Raw genomic sequence first — 13,574 nt, 5'->3', positions numbered from 1 at the left:
ATTTTCTAAGATAAGTCGTAGGGTCAGTACTGCCTCACGTGTTCCAACATTTCTGCGGAATCCGAACTGATCTTCCCCGAGGTCGGTTTCTACCAGTTTTTCCATTCGTCTGTAAAGAATTCGTGTTAGTATTTTGCAGCCGTGGCTTATTAAACTGATAGTTCGGTACTTTTCACACCTGTCAACACCTGCTTTCTTTGGGATTTGAATTATTATATTCTTCTTGAATATCCCAGTAAAATACTTTCATTTAGTGTTCTGTTTGAGCACGACTCAAGCAGCTGAGGCTGGTTACACACAAGAGTTTTACTACCGCTACCTCGAAGCGTCATTTCGTCATACGCTTTAGCGGATCACACGAACCAGTGGAGCCGCACACATTACGGCAGCGAAGCGAGGTCGCGGCGAGGGAACTGTGCTCGCCGGTGGCCACGAAGCAGCAGTCGTGGCTGTCATGGGCAGTGCATACGTGTTCTCCAACCTAGCAACGACTGCCGTCGATTAAGTACACTCAAATAGGGGACACATCTCGCGAGGAGTGCCATGATAAGATGTTGCAGATACTGCTTGGTATCAAGCCCATGAAAGTTCTCTGAGAGTTTTGCTGTGAAATTTTACTTTCATCTTCTCTTATATCTATAAATAGTATCACGAACGCTTCTTTCAGCGGCCGTAAGCTAATCGGCGGGAGAGGCCACAACGTCCTTTGCGTTTATTTACGTATTCATAAAAGAAATTATCAAATACTGCCTGCTGACTTCTGCCTACGCGCAACCTGGCTGCCTTGTACTCCGGTACTACTGCGGGGTTAACGCTGCGATGTACCCGCACGTCTACCGAAACTATTTCTGCAGCGGCGGTGTCGCTGCGGGTACGCGTAACTGCCACCTGCTCCTGTGCGTGAATCCTTGCTTGACTGTGCGAGAATTCTCGCGCTCTGCTCGAGGTATTGATCACCCCGCAATCTAGTTATTTATGATGATACTACGTTCACGGTGTGTCTAAGCGCTGTTAATGTACTAGGGAGTATAATAATAAAAATAGCTGTGAAGCACGGACTGCAATTTTCTGTGGTGCAGATCAGAACTGTGTGAAAACAGCGACTACTAAAGAAGGAAATGGCCAATATCACGATTCAGTCCAGTTCTTGAGATATTCTTCGTTCCTCGAGCTAGTGAGGCCTATATCCACGAAGGGTCCTGCAGCTGTAATTTACTCACGAGATTACAATTAAAGTCAGTTTAATATAATTTATTTCGTCTATTCTGTATTTAATTCCTATTTTTTCTGTCCCTCATTTGAATTTTAACATCTTGTTTTCAAGCTGACTAATAAACCTTTATAAGCGTTGTTCTAATATGTGGACAAGAATGTAAACGGTTATTTGCAAAAATGTTTAGTAAATCATTATTGTCTGTAATAACCAACTAAAATGTTCCAGTGGGTTCAGAGCTAAGTGATTCTTGCTGAAGAGCAACATTTTTGTCTTTGGCCGTTAGTTTAACGCAACAATCACCATTAACGCTTACATAATGCATGAAACGTATTGAAAATTTGTTCGAATACAACACGAGTTCTGACTGTGGCAAGATTTATCTATAATTCTTTCTGTGTTTCAGCAAACTGTCAAATTTTAAACAGAACTATGGTCTCTCGCGGATCTCTTGCAAACGCACCGTGCGAGTCAAATGTTACATGATTGTTCGAGCAGTGCTTCATACCATGTCGAGCTCTGTGGCGAATTGGAAAATTTCGAGCCGGTTCCAATGCTTGTACCGTTTCCCACCTCTAATTATAGTCTCATCAGCACTGTAACATTGTGTGTACAGTTCTTCACTAAGCGATTTAAGTGTATTCTAAATTCAAACTAATGACGACACACGCGTGCAACAGCAGATATCATCCGTAAGGCTCTAAGACGGATTTCCAAATTTGTTTGGTTCGCACCAGATTAGTTAATTGTGAAGGTCGTGCATATTAGAAGCCTGTCCAAGGGAATACTCTTATTTTCATGAGGAATGCCAAGTTTTCATTCATCGTTATGGTGGCAAAGGCGTATCGTTAATGTCTCACAAACCAGAAACATACCATGCATGTAAATGATAAAAGCATGGAATAGACTATTTGTCGACGCTGGGTACTAGTATTCTCGTCCTGAAGGTTCACATGGTTCAAATGGCTCTGAGCACTATGGAACTTTACATCTGAGGTCATCAGTCCCCTAGAACTTCGAACTACTTAAACCTAACTAACCTAGGGACAGCACATATATCCATGCCCGAGGCAGGATTCGAACCTGCGACCGTAGCGGTCGCGCGGTTCAAGACTGAAGCGCCTAGAACCGCTCGGCCACACCGGCCGGCTGTCCTGAAGGGGGATGATCTGCTTGTAGTGAACGTCCGACAGACGTTACTGTGCAGTTCAAGGAAACCATCTGGAAGCGCTGCATGGGAATTTCGCGTACCTGAAACACCTGTATACGATAATCCCAAATTTGGGCTGGAGATGTATAGATAAATAGTGTAGATCCTGTACAAGATGTCACTAGCCGACAGAGCACCATGACACAAAATTGAATGTGACACAGTGAATCACACAGAAAGAAAGAGCAGCGTAATGAAAAATAAAGTACTACTTGTGTAGGTCAATTGCGTCTTTAGCAACTGCAAAACAAGTCTGATTAAAACCAGACGTGTTTCGTTTTGCTTCAAAGCGTCTCCAGTGGTTGCTGTAACAATATGGCTTTTCCTTTTATGTTTGTTACGACCATTAACAGATTGCATGCTTTACGCATTACCATAAATAGTTTTTATTCTTTTCGTTACTCACGGTTTGTTGTGGTGTTGTTTATTGCATTTTCGTTCGTCTTCAGTGTAAATGTGTTGCGTTTCTGCAAACAGCACTTTCACTAGACTTAACACAGTTACACTTCGGTATATGGAAGTATCACTGTCCTCTCGCCATTCTGCGTGTTTTGTTTTGCTGTTGCGGAATGTGTTCGTCTTTTGTTTGTTTTGGTAGTGGTGGAAGCGTCCGCTATCGCTTTGTGGGAGTTTACATTTTCCGACTAGGGACAGAGAGACAGAGAGAGAGAGAGAGAGAGAGAGAGATTACATTTTCTTTTTTTTAAGTGATCGTAATTATCTTTGTTCGTCCGTGTGTTTGCATAGGAGTGTGTAAGTGTGTGTGTGTGTGTGTGTGTGTGTGTGAGTGTGTGTGTGTGTGTGTCTGCGAAGAGAGCTAATATATCCTAGCTACTGTGTGTGTGAGTTACTGCTTTACTATGACACAGTAGTGGCTGATCTAGGGTTGGGATATTGACTAGCTTGTGATATTAATTTGTCGTATCTATGGAGTTGTTCTTCCTCAACAATATGTTTCATTAGCTTGATTAGCGTCTGTTTCCTGATCTTTACCTGGTAATTTAGTATATGTTTCTTGTCTATTATTGTTTTTTGAATTTGAAGTTTTCTTGTAGGTGTAGGAGACGTTTCTTGTTGCTGAATCTATTTTCATGTCCTTTTTTATTGTGGTACGGTGATGGCTTTCTTGCCAGAGGTGTTCTGCAAATGTTGAATGGCAAGTGCCATATTTCCATGCTCTTTTGTTTTTATTATACCATACTTCAAAAGTTCTGCCAGTCTGTGAAAGGTATAGACCATCGCAGGTGTGACAATGGAGTTGGTAAATCCATATTTTTGGTAGATGTCAGTTTCATCTTTCTTTCTTAGACATTTCTGTACAGAATTGTTCCTTTCGTATGTCTTTCTCATTCCTGTTTCTTGTGGATGTTCTCAATTCTTTGTGTCAGTTTCCGTGCATAAGCATGTACCAGCTTGTCTGTTGAGTTTCTATGTTGTTCTCTTGTTGTGTGGTAGTGGTGGTGTTGGTATGTGTGTGTTTGTGGCGTGAAATGTGGGTACCTGGATTTGTATAGCGTTTTGTTTTCTTAATTTTTATGTTTTATGAATATTTTTGTTCAATATTGTTACTAGTGATTAGTGGTATCTTTTATTTTTTGTGTCTGAATAATTATGTACAACTCCTTATTGTAGTTATGTTTGGCAAGTGGTACTGTGTTTAATCTGTGGATAATATATCTGAGAGCAGATACTTTTTGGTTGTGTGAGTGGTTAGATGATTGTCATAATATTGTGTCTGTAGCGGCGTTTCTCCTGTAAATATTGAACGAGCGTTGTTTATTTTTCTTTGTGATGGATATATGCAGGAAATTTATTTAGCCTGTTTCTTCTGTCTCTAAAGTGAAATTTACGATTTTGTTTTATGTGTTTATCTGTGCATGTAGTTGTTCTATTTTATTTTCTGGTTCATTTACCAAGCAGAGGATGCCATTCATGTATCCCCTCCAATACAGTTTATTGTATTTTCCAGGTACTGTTTCCTGGAAAATTCTTTCTCCTATTTTGTTCATAAAGATATCTGCTAATTTTCCTGAAGTTGGGGATTTCATTGGCAATCTTTCTTCTTGTGGGTCGAATTCCTTACTGAATTCAAAGTAATTTTGGTCAGCACTGAGGTGTGGGAACGAGCTCATCTCTGTTATGTGTTCTTGTAGGAAATGGTTGTAAATATCTAGGTCTTATTCTATTAACCTGATTATTACTTTGACCGGAATATTGGAGTACATGATTTTTACGTCAAATGAGACCAACATACCTGTGGCTGGAATCTATGTCTTTCACGTAATTGTTAGTTCTCCTGTGTTTATCATTGTTCTGTCGTTTTGTGTTTTATATTGTTGTGTATGTTTAGCATATATCTATCGTGGGCCAATGTGGATGCTTTTCTGTAGTTAAAGATGGGCTCCACATGGAAATTTTTTATGATACTTTCGTTGGCTTTGGAGTTTCACATCTTGTTCAGTGATTTCACAAGTGCCTTTTATCTGTTATTCAGTGTGTGTTCAATTGTCTTCAGGATATTTCAACTTTTTATGTGGAATCTGTTTGTTAGCTATGACTTTAGTTTGATGATTCTATATTGTGGAATGAATTCTTGTGTCTTCTTTGTCTCCCACCTGTGTGTGTTGAGTTTTTAACAGCTCTTAACGCATTAAACGTCTGTGTCTGGAAATATCAATACACTCGCCATTTTGCATGTTTTGTTTTGTTATTGCAAATTGCGCTTGTCTTATGTTTGTTTTAATAGTGGTAGAGGCGTCTACTATCACTCTGTGACTGTTTACACTTTCCGACTGGGGATAGACAGCGAGAGAGAGAGAGAGAGAGAGAGAGAGAGAGAGAAACAGAAAACCCATACCAGGCGTCATCAGACGATTGAACACATCAGTTTAATAAATATTGTAAATTTAATAACCTTCTACCTAAGTATGTCAACGTAAAGATCACAAACAGTTCACATGAAGTTCAAACAGCAATGTCATTACCAAAAATGCTGGCTTGAAACTGAAATTAGAACGTTATACACAAAAAAGTGAACTGAATCATGAACTGTATGAAGCGCACTTGCAGTTATCTGACACTATAAATAACAACAAATATAGCTGTGCTATATACTGGACAACATTATGAAACACACCAATAACGACAGAGAACAGCTAATGCAAAGGCAGAATACGAAACTTAAGAGACTTATGGAGAAACAAATACAGTGAGATGTCCCGAATGGCTAGAGACACACACATAAATTCTATAGCCCATAAATCGTACCGGCACCAAACTTAAAGATGCAGAAACACAGCTACTACAGAAAGCTTTAAAACACAAAGCACCCTAAACACAAAAGTAAATGGACATTTCATAGAAAATCTGATCACAGAATCTGAGACATACTGTCTCAAGAACAAAGGAAAGACACAAAAAACCATGAACAAAGGCCTCAGAAGAGCATCAATAGGCAAAGAAATTAAAAACATCAAAAATATAAAACATGAAAACAATAAAACAAGAGAGCGAGTCACAAAAACTAAAACGCAGAAAACCCTTAGAGAAAAACTACACAGCGATACCATTATCATAATGAAAGCAGACAAAGGGAATGTAGTTGTCCTTATGGGGAACAAGAATACAATAACAAGTAACATGAATTCATTTCACAAAATAAAATCACAAAAATCACAAAACAATGTCAGAACCGACAAACACAGACAAGGAAAATTGTACTAAAGACAACTGAACACATGTTAGACGGCAGACAAAAAGCTTCTATCACACATGTGAAACATAATGCCCGAAAACGAAATGTTCATAAATAATACACCCCTGTGTGGCCCAACATCAACTATAGGAAAACACCCACATAGGCCATCACCAGACACAGAAGCCTACACAACACAGAAGAACTAATAAACGATATAAAAGACTTATATATATTCCAGAAACAGATACGTTGGTCTCATCTGATGCAGAAAACATGTACTCCACAAACCCATACAAAAAAACAGTCAAGATCATTTTAATTGAACCAACTGTGGGTCCTTGGTGAAACATTGTAAATTAACTAAACAAACAATGTTTTTGGCCTTGTTTCACAATTTTATTAATTTTATTATTAACGTTACTGCACAACCTAGGTTGAGGGTTATAAGCCCATTTTCAAGTACATTACTTGAATATGGGCTTACAATCCGAAAGCCAGATTGTGCAATAACCATAATAATAAAATTGTGAAACAAGGTCAAAAACAGTGTTTGTTTAGTTAAACAATCAAGATAATATAACAAGAGCTAGACAGATACAATCACTTTGAATTCAACGACGAATTCTCTGTAGTAGAAGGACAGCCAATGGGGTCCTCAATTTCAGGAAAGTTAGCAAATATCTTCATGAACAAAATACAAAATATAATTTTGTAGAAAATATTTAAAGGAACATACAATATACTGTCTTGGTGGGGATAATGGATGACACCCTCTGCTTGGTAGACGAACCTTTAAGTAAAATAAAACAACTACATACACAGAGAAACACCACAATTGACACAATATTACATCAATCACCTAACCACTCACGGATCCAAAAAGTATCTGCGCTCAGATGTATGGTCCACAGATTAAAAATAGTACCACTTGACAAACATAACTATAATAAGGAGTTGGTCATAATCTCTCAGATAGCAAAAAATAACGGATACCAAGTATCACTAGTAACGAAACTGTACAAAAAGATCGAGAAAAAAGATTACAGAAATACAGGGACCCACATCACCCACCACAAACACAAACGTATCATCATGACCACCACCACAGAACAAGAGAACATAGAAACTCAACAGACAACTGGTACGCACTCACGTACAGAAACTGACACACAGAAATTTGAACATTCTCAATAAACAAGGGATAAAATTAACATACGAAAGCAGCAACTCTATACAGAAATGTCTGAAAAAGGAAGATCAAACAGAAATGTACCAAAAATCTGGCATTTACCAATTCCAGAATAACAGCTGTCATGCTCTATACCTTGGACAATCAGACAGAACTTTTGAAGTGAGATGTAAGGGAAACAAAAGAGCACTGGAATATGGCACTAGCCATTCAACATTTGCAGAACACTTCCAGCAAGAAAACCACCACCCGACCACAATAGAATAACGACATAAAAATAGATTCAGCAACAAGATATATCTCTTACACCTGCAAGAAAACTTCCAAATTTTAAAAGTAATAACAGACAAGAAACACATACTAAATTACCAGACAAATATCAGCAACCAGACGCAATTTAAACTAACAAAACACATTGTTGCGAAAGAACAACACCCATAGGCATCTAGGCTGTATCCTGACCTTAGATCAGGCACCACTGTACCGTGAGATGAGATCACTGTACCGTAGTAAAGCAATAACTTAGACACACAGTAGCTGTGACTGTTAGCACCCTCCACAATCTCTCTCTCTCTCTCTCTCTCTCTCTCTCTCTCTCTCCATACTCGGAAAATATAAACACTCACATAACGCTAGTAGACGCCTCCACCACTATCAAAACACACACAGTAGCTGGGACTGTTAGCACCCTCCACAATCTCTCTCTCTCTCTCTCTCTCTCTCTCTCTCCATAATCGGAAAATATAAACACTTACATAACGCTAGTAGACGCCTCCACCACTATCAAAACACACACAGTAACTGGGACTGTTAGCACCCTCCACAATATCTCTCTCTCTCTCTCTCTCTCCATAATCGGAAAATATAAACACTCACATAACGCTAATAGACGCCTCCACCACTATCAAAATAAACAAAAGACGAACGCATCGCGCAATACCGAAACAAAATCACTCAAAATGAATAGAGGATAATGGCATCTTCCAACACAGAAGTGTAAATGTGTTAACTGCAGCGATAGTGCTTCGTGTAAAAACTCAACCCATAACAGACGTGGAAGACGAAGAAGAATGCAGGAAAAAAACAAACGTGAGAAACAAAAAACAAGGAAAAAACGTGAGAAACAAAAAAAGAAGAAGGAAAAACGGTTTAGGCCTATAGTAGGTAGTAAAGCATGTGAACTTGTAATGAACGTAACAAACAAAATTGCAAGAGAAAAAAACACATTGTTACAGTGTTAAAATGAAGCGAAACGCATTTCATATTGATGATACTTTTATTACAGTTGATAAAGACGGCAGTTAACCTATACACATTGTATATGCGCAACTGCGTAAAAAAAAGAGATCGAAAAACAAGGATTGTTATGAAGTACCGCACTATATATATATAATGAGAACATAAATGTAATAACCTTACGGTACGAATATAGGGTTTCACGACTAACCACAAGATTTTGTAGATTCATCCATTTTAGATGTGAACCAATGTAAAAATTAAACATCGAACCTCTTCTCTTCAGAAAGAAGTCCTTTAAAGCATCAACGTTCGGAGGCCTATTGACCATACAAGGCTTTCCACTGCTTGCAGACCTGCTGTTGCACATATAGCTTCAGCAGGATGATACCCACTTTAATAGACACTGAAAACGTTAAGCGTTACTCATGAAAGTTTCCACGCTAGTGGTTGATACAAGAACTACCACACAGTCTAGGGTTCATGTCCTTTTCTTCTTCTAGAGCTACATTACATCTAACTTCCATACCACTGGTTTCTCATTTTCAAGGCTCCTAAGGGCCCAGATTGCTGAACTGTCAGAAGCCCTCCTACAGACATGTTGGAGCAAAGAGGTAAGAGTTTAACGTCCCGTTAACATCGAGGCCGTTAGAGATGTAGCACAAGCTCAGATTCGATAAGTATGGGGAAAGAAATCGTCCATTTTGTCAAACGTAGCCATCCCGGAATATGCCTGGAGAAATTTAGGGAAATCACGGAAAACCTAAGTCATGATGGCGGCCAGACCCGGGTTTGATCCACCGTCCTCCCGAATGCGAGTCCAATGTGCTAACCACTGCGCCACCGAGCCGGTCAGATCTGTTGGAACTGATGTAGTTGGCAGTTGAACACAGACAGCACAGCCATAGCGGAGGCAAAGGATCCGAATTCAAAGGCACGGACTGCTATTCGTATACTTGAATGGTCGTGCGTGCGAGTTGCACGTCCATATCTTTATCAGTATCAGTTGTGAAAATAAATTAAATTTTGGGTGTTGCGAATTTCTGGATTAGTGATATCAGTATGGAATGTTCCCTTTTGTGTGAAGGGCAATTTTTTATGTGTATCACTGCTGATGCTTATCTACATCTTCGTCGAGTATTTTCTCCAGAATTCAGCTGCTCCCTCTACCTCTAAACTAGCTTCACAATGCTCTTTTCTTGTATCTTTCATGGCGCCAGGATTTAGGTGGCTTTGACACAGATTTGCTACCTTTAATTCGTGGTGCGATGTAAGAGAGGACTTTAAGGCCCCTATTTTTTCAGCTAAAATAAAACAATAAATGAATAACAATACGCAAACAAGAAGTTACTTATGTAAATGTGGAGTTCATGAACTCGGCCTTAGGGAGTCAAATTTCTGTTGGAAATGTGCTATACAAGAAAAATGAAAAGAGTCTGGAGTCTTTTACAGATCACTGACAGTGCAAGAAACCATCTGTCGCTCTAAATCTGAAAGCACACCCGAATGGGGTACTGAATGTGCTTCAAGCCTTAAAGCAAACGTACCGAAGTCAGCGACGCAATAGCGCAGGTTACCTGCATTCATGAACTGCATGTTCCAAAGGTCTGGCCGGCCATCCAGATTTATGTTTTCCCTAAATCGATGAAGGTGAATATTGGGACAGTTCCTTGAAAGAGCATAGTGACGATTTTCTTCCAATCCTTGTCCTATTCGATCTCTGCTTGTGTCGAAACAAGCGCTGTATCATTTGAGAGATACAGAGAAGAGGGAGTGTGAGGGAACTTACCCCGTTCACTGCTAGTAGCGCCCGCCCCCGGTAGCTGAGTGGTCAGCGCGACAGAATGTCAATCCTAAGAGCCCGGCTTTGATTCCCGACTGGGTCGGAGATTGTCTCCGCTCAGTGACTGGGTGTTGTGTTGTCCTAATCATCATCATTTCATCCCCATCGACGCACAAGTCGCCAAAGTTGCGTCAAATCGAAATACTTGCACCCGGCGAACGGTCTACCCGACGGGAGGCCCTAGTCACACATCATTTACTGCTAATAGCGCCACGTCATCAAAACGCACCTGTGCGTGGCATACAAAGTATTGAACCATAATCTAAGAATGAAATTAAAAAGTTAAGTAGTTTTCCAAACGTTGTCAACTTATGCTTCAGTATATTAATGTTAAAATTCGTAAATCTCAGTATGATCAGATGAATGTTTCCCAAAATAAATCGTTTGAACTAAAAAACAAGTGACGCTAAATAATAAAGTTATAAATTCAAAACTTATTCAGAATAAGCAAATGTATGTCAAAATCAGCTGTTACAAGTCTCATTTGATTGGAGCAATACTTTGGTGACAATCGGCGGTTTTACGAAAAATTGAAGGCGCTAAATATTAGACTTAGAAAGAAGAAAATTGGTATGAAGCGTCTGACAGATACGAAAACCTTAGCTATGTGACCCCATTGAGCTTCCTCTAATAGTTTTCAACTAATTTACTGAAAACTAAATTTGGAACGGAGATTATTTGTAATAGATTAAATATCATTTATATTTATGACAGAAAGTTCTGAATACAGTACTTAATAACAACCATTAACTAATGAAGATATACCAAGTTTCAAGACTTTGATGAAAATAACAGTCAATTCAAGATCTCTTAAAGATGTTGTTCAGAACTCTTGTTCTACTGTCCGTTCCGTTTTAAAAATTCTAGCCACCGAAGTTTAAATGCAGTCGAGCTAAAACTTTTTCCGTGATTAAAGCCAACTTGACTCCATTCAAGTAAAAATTACGAAAATTGTAAATTAATTCATGGCCGAAGTATTAAATAATATGTTTCCGAGAAACCGGCCATTTAGATGCTTCTACGTGGCCATAGTGCGGATGACAGCAGACGTTCCCTTCGGCCGTCCGCAGCTTAAAAAAATAAAAAGAAAAAAAAAGAAACATATATTAATACGGCGAGAGAGGCAGCAGACACTTCATTTCGCACTCAGCTATCAATCGGTTCTCGTCAGTCAAACGTCGGCTTACGCGCTGCCTCGAATGACGTCACTGCCACGCTGCAACTAAACACATGTTTTCGTTACAAATAGGAAGTGAACTGGCGAGCACCGTACTCTGTCCCGAATCGCTTAGATATCGCGGAGGTAGCTTCTTGTGTGCCACCCGAAATTTAACGAAACAGCGTGGCAAGTGGTGAGATTATTTTCCATTTTTGTGGCGAGCAGTTAACTTCGATTATTAGAAGTCAGGGCGAAAGACCGTTTAAGTGGAACTTACCGTACAGGTCGCCACTCAACTGATCATAGTGCTATGTACGACAGAGACATTATTGTTATTATTATTACCTTTCTTTCTTTCTCAGACGTTATGTGTGGTCAAAAATGGAAAGTGACGCGGACCTTGATCAAGCGTGACTTCCTTTTAACTGTACGGTATATGTTACATTGCATTTAGAACTTTCGGGTAATTTGAACACGTATCAATAATTACAGATTTCTGTAGTTGTATATATAAGTTTGAATGTAGCTGTATTGCGTTGATGTACTGGTGGATATTGTGTGGTATGATTCCTGTAGTTGATAGTAAATTGGTATAATGTCAACTTTATCCTGATGCCACATGTCCTTGACTTCCTCAGCTAGTTGGATGTATTTTTCAATTTTTTCTCCTGTTTTCTTCTGTATATTTGTTGTATTGGGTATGGATATTTCGATTAGTTGTGTTAATTTCTTCTTTTTATTGGTGAGTATGATGTCAGGTTTGTTATGTGGTGTTGTTTTATCTGTTATAATGGTTCTGTTCCAGTTAATTTGTATTCATCATTCTCCAGTACATTTTGTGGTGCATACATATTAGTTTATGTTGTATGGCAAGTTGTTGATGTATTATTTTTGCTGCAGTGTCATGTCTTCTGGTGTATTCTGTATTTGCTAGTATTGTACATCCGCTGGTGATGTGATCTACTGTTTCTATTTGTTGTTTGCAAAGTCTGCATTTATCTGTTGTGGTATTGGGATCTTTAATAACATGCTTGCCGTAATATCTGGTGTTTATTGTTTGATCCTGTATTGCAATCATGAATCCTTCCGTCTCACTGTATATATTGCCTTTTCTTAGCCATGTGTTGGATGCGTCTTGATCGATGTGTGGTGTGTTAGATGATACAGGTGCTTGCCATGTAGTGTTTTCTTTTTCCAATTTACTTTCTATGTATCTGTTGATGTTATGTGATCTAAAGGGTTGTAGAAGTGGTTATGAAATCACAATGGTGTAGCCGATGTATTTATATAAGTGATTGCTTTGTGTATTTTGCTAGTTTCTGCTCGTTCTACAAAGAATTTCCTTAAATTGTCTACCTGTTTATAATGTAGGTTTTTATGTCGATAAATCCCCTTCCTCCTTCCTTTCTTCCTAATGTGAATCTTTCTGTTGCTGAATGTATGTGATGTATTCTATATTTGTGGCATTGTGATCGTGTAAATGTATTGAGTGCTTCTAGGTCTGTGTTACTCCATTTCACTACCCCAAATGAGTAGGTCAATATTGGTATAGCATAAGTATTTATAGCTTTTGTCTTATTTCTTGCTGTCAATTCTGTTTTCAGTATTTTTCTTAGTTTTTGTCTATATTTTTCTTTTAGTTCTTCTTTAATATTTGTATTGTCTATTCCTGTTTTTTGTCTGTATCCTAGATATTTATAGGCAACTGTTCTTTCCAACGCTTCTATGCAGTCGCTGTGGTTATCCAACATGTAACCTTCTTGTTCAGTGTGTTTTCCCTTGACTATGCTATTTTTCTTACATTTGTCTGTTCCAAAAGCCATATTTATATCATCGCTGAATACTTCTGTTATCTTTAGTAATTGGTTGAGTTGTTGATTTGTTGCTGCCAGTAGTTTTAGATCATCCATGTATAGCAAATGTGTGATTTTGTGTGGGTATGTTCCAGTAATATTATATCCATAATTTGTATTATTTAGCATGTTGGATAATGGGTTCAGAGCAAGGCAGAACCAGAAAGGACTTAA

This window comes from Schistocerca piceifrons, chromosome 1 (genome assembly GCF_021461385.2).
Source record: "Schistocerca piceifrons isolate TAMUIC-IGC-003096 chromosome 1, iqSchPice1.1, whole genome shotgun sequence".
Taxonomy (NCBI): domain Eukaryota; kingdom Metazoa; phylum Arthropoda; class Insecta; order Orthoptera; family Acrididae; genus Schistocerca; species Schistocerca piceifrons.
The sequence above is the reverse complement of the archived record's forward strand: the minus strand, read 5'-3'. Positions refer to the sequence as shown.